The following is a 4,411-nucleotide window of genomic DNA, read 5'->3' on the forward strand; positions in this document are numbered from 1 at the left end:
AATATCTTGGAGTCTTTGTGTCATCCCTCAAGATCTAAAGTCCCAGGTGGGAGCATCTGATCAGTCAAACCTCAATCATACGCTCTAGCTGTCAGGTGGTTGTTTTAAAAAAGAAACATCTAGGGGCACCTGGGGGGGGCACAATCAGTTAGAGTCTGACTCTTGGTTTTGGCTCAGGTCCTGATCTCAGGGTCGTGAGATCAAGCCCTGCAAGGAGCTCCATGCGCAGTGGAGTCTGCCTGAGACTCTCTCTCCCTTTCCCTCTGCTCCTCCCCACCCTGCTCTCTCTCTCTCTCTCTCAAATGAATAAATGAATCTAAATAAATAAATAAATAAGGAACATCTCGGCCTGTGTGCCTACCTCTTATGAAGGCACATACAGTGGGGGAGGGGGCTCCCCAAAATGAAGTGGGGTTTTGACTGCTGGCTAGCCAGAAATACCAGCAAGAATTTGCTCTATGCACTTTTCCCTGCAGTGACCACAGTTTACCACTATATTTGAAGTTCCAAAGAGAACACACCATTCTCATTAGAAACCTGAGGGTTTGAGGCAAGGACACTAGGAGATGAGGGGTTCCTGGGTGGTTCAGTGGGTTAAGCAGCTGCCTTTGGCTCAGATCATGATCTCAGGGTCCCTGCTCAGTGGGGAGTCTGCTTGTCCCTCTCCTTCTGCCCCTCCCCCTTGTTCGTGCTCTCTCTCAAAAAAAAAAAATCTCAAAAATAAAAAGGATTGCTGGGAGATGAAAAGTGAGGCATGCTGGGCCAAGCCCAGGATATTTGTTAGTGCAGTCCACATTCCGAGACTTAGTCTCTGCTCTCTGTAGCTAGTAAATGAAATAAAGAAAAAAGAGGAGGGAAAAGCTGGATGTAGGCTGTAACTTTTTCCTGTGCCCATGATAGCAATGCCTGTGTTTAATTGTCTATTGATATAAAGCAATCAGAAAAGATGATGTTGTGAAAGTCAATACTACATCGACCCTTTTCGAGGCCAAGTTTACAACAGGATGATCTGAGTAAGAATTGTATTTCTTAGAATGACATGCAAGAAGGACTTCCATTGAATTCCCCGCCTGACATCCTTAGCAGAGTATGAGTCTGATGTGTGCAGTCTAGCAAGGAATTCTTTGTAGACTACAAGAGAAGGCTCAGAATGGAATGGGGACAGAGAACAGGACAATAGTTTTAGGGGGGTTGGAATTAAATCAGAGGAAGGGAATAAGTATATATTGATTTGCTTTATGAATCCAACAGGGAAATTCAAGAAGGGAGTTTATAAGAAAGGGAATTCCAGGGTCCAGATTAAGTTGAGAGGAGAATTACTCAGAGGAGATCATGAGTGGATTTGGCTAAAATAGAGATAAATACAAACTCAGATGATGAAGGTTTTGTTAGCAGAGAGAAGTTAGATTCGTCATTGAACTAAAGGGATCTGATGAAAAGAATAGAATGAAGGACTGGATCAGTTATCAAGGGAAGAGAAAGACTACAACAAGGAGTCAGTTGTGGAATACATGTGAGAGAGTGAAAAAGGAAAATAAATTCTTCAACATTGTATAAGATTGCCTAGCACATCCAGTCTGGATGGGACTGAGTCCTTAAAAAGGCAAACCAGTCTGGGATGCCTGGATGGCTCAGTTGGTTAAGCATCCAGCTCTTGATTTTGGCTCAGGTCATGGTCTCAGGGTTATGAGATCAAGCCCCACATCAGGCTCCATGCTCAGTGGGGAGTCTGATTGAAATTCTCTCTCCCCACCTCCCTACCACCCCGCTCACTTGCACACTCTCTCTCTCTAAAATAAATAAATAAATAAATATTTTTTAAAAAGGCAAACCTGTCTGAAACCAAGCATTTTAAATTTATTGTCTCATGCCAACCAAATGCTCATCCCTATTTTACAAATGGGCAAATTGAGGCTGAGAGGTGTTGACTTATTTTTACCAAAAACACCTATTTAGCAGTGAGCTAGCTGAGATTTAAGCCCAAATCTGTGTGATTCAAAAGCCCAGGATCTTTTCACTTTACAATGATGACTCTTGAATTCAGAAAATTTAAAGTCAGAGGTTAGCAGCTCTTGCATTTATTTTCAATCTACGCATTAAATAGAAGAAAGAGGCTATTGTGAGACTCTTGGTAAATTTTAGAGGAAATAAAATATGAGCACTTTTTTGGTGAGAGAGAGGTAGAATAGGGGATACTGGTAAGTATAGCCCCTTCCAATTCCCCTGCCCTCCACATATATGTGATCTATTCCAATTTCAAGACTTTTTTTTTTATCACTCATCCAATGCTGATACAGGAGAGACAGACGGCTACCCCCCAAAGATTTATTTTGGGCTCCTTTCCTTGGTGTAAGGTTGCTGCTGGGACAAAGCTGCCCATCCAAGGACTACGCATTCTAGCCCCCCTTTCATCTAAACAGGACCATGTAATTAGTTAATTCCAGGCTAAGGCTTTTAGGAAGCAGGTGTGCCTTTTTTCACCATTCCTCTTTCCCTCTCTTCTAGCTGGATAGTATCACCCAGAATGACCTTGAAAGACACTTGTCAAAGACAACAGAGCCGGGGCACCTGGGTGGCTCAGTCGTTAAGCATCTGCCTTCGGCTCAGGTCATGATCCCAGCGTCCTGGGATTGAGCCCCGCATCGGGCTCCCTGCTCGGCGAGAAGCCTGCTTCTCCCTCTCCCACTCCCCCTGCTTGTGTTCCGGCTCTCTCTATCTCTCTCAGTCAAATAAATAAATAAAATCTTTAAAAAAAAACAAAAACAAAAAAAGACAACAGAGCCTCTCTCAGCCTGGCTTCTGGATAACCACCACCACCTCCACCTTCCTCTTCTCTCCAAACATGAAGATCAGTATTGAACTATTACTTGAGTAAGAAAGGTTTGTTTTGTGTTAAGCCATTGACATTTTGGGGTTTATGTCTTATAGCAGCTGGTGTAGCCTGAACTAACACAATCGAATTGAGTTATTCAGTCTCTTTAGTGGTCTTGCTTCCTTTTCTTTCTTATTTGAATTTTGATGCTCTCTGTTAGAACTTGCTTAATAATTTCAACTTCATTCGTAAGTCTGAGATTCTGCAGCTCCTAGCTCACTTTTCCATGGCTGAGTTAGTTCTTCTGTAGCTCACTGAGCAAATATTTAATAAACATGTATCTTGTGCTATATGTTAAGTGTCATATGGGTCTAAAAGTAAAATTTTTAAAATGTCCTTTTAGATGTGACAGTGTTGCTAACTGTAAGGATATTAAGGCAGCATTGCTCATAATATCAAAAGAATGGAAAATATATAAATGTGTAAAAGTAGAACAATGGATAGTTAAGTCTATGGTGTATTTGTCTAATAAAACACCAAGAACTGTTTTTAAGGGGAACTGAGTTTGAACTTTATTCAGTAGATTTGGAGATTATTGAAACTTTTTGAGAAGATAAGTGAAATGAGCAAATTGTATTCAATGAGAATAATCAATATGAAGGGTCAATTGAATTAGTGAGAATCATGGATGAGATGATCAATTGCTCTCAGTATTTGCTCTCTCCTCCTTTTATTAGCAAGAGAACTCTAGAGTATTAGCTGACCAAATAGCAGCCCAGCCAATGTCAATATTTCCTAGTCTCCCTTGAGATAGATGTCACCAGGCAACTAAGTTCTGACCAGGAGTTGCTGTTACAGAAGAGAAGACTGAAATGTCACACTTATCTTGGCCAGATGGTGGGAGCCAACCCATTGGCAGGGCGAACTGCCTTCATATCTAAGCCTGTTGTTTCAGTGACCATCAGATACTGAGAAAGACAGAGCAGAACAAGCAGAACACAGAGGCCAGTAGTTGCTAGTTTTCAAGCACAAAATTTGTGCTTGAGCTGCAGCTGAGCTGCAGGGTCTTGACATGGTAGTGCCTTTTCTCTGTCTGGTTGCTCTTGATCTTCCCTCGGTCCCTTACAATGCCCTACAGGCATTCTCTCACGGACAGGGTCCCTTTTCAAATGAACACATAGCCAGGTCCCATTGAGGCTTGTTAGAAATTAAGAGCCGTCAGTGTTAGAAGGTTGGAATGCCTGCAAAGAAAGCCTCTCACAAATCCTCTCTTGCTCTCTACTCTTTCAGCTTTTTTATAGCCTAATGTGAGTGAGGGCATTCAAAAGTTGTGTCAAAAGTTTACAGACATGATAGGTTCCTCTCTCAACTAAAATTGAAATATAGCATCTATTATCTTGCCTTGGCTGAAACAGAGACAGGACAAATTCCATTTTAACACACAACCCCACAAAGAACAGAAAGCCAGAAGCTAGAGAAAGCACACAAAGAAATCAAGAGATTTTCTTAATGAAAAAATTCAGATGTACAATGGAATGTTTGTGTCTCCCCCAAATTCATATGTTGAAATCCTAACCCCCAATTATAATTTTAAGAAAC

Source organism: Leptonychotes weddellii, chromosome 14 (genome assembly GCF_054177405.1).
Source record: "Leptonychotes weddellii isolate Sample4059 chromosome 14, ASM5417740v2, whole genome shotgun sequence".
In the NCBI taxonomy this organism is placed as follows: domain Eukaryota; kingdom Metazoa; phylum Chordata; class Mammalia; order Carnivora; family Phocidae; genus Leptonychotes; species Leptonychotes weddellii.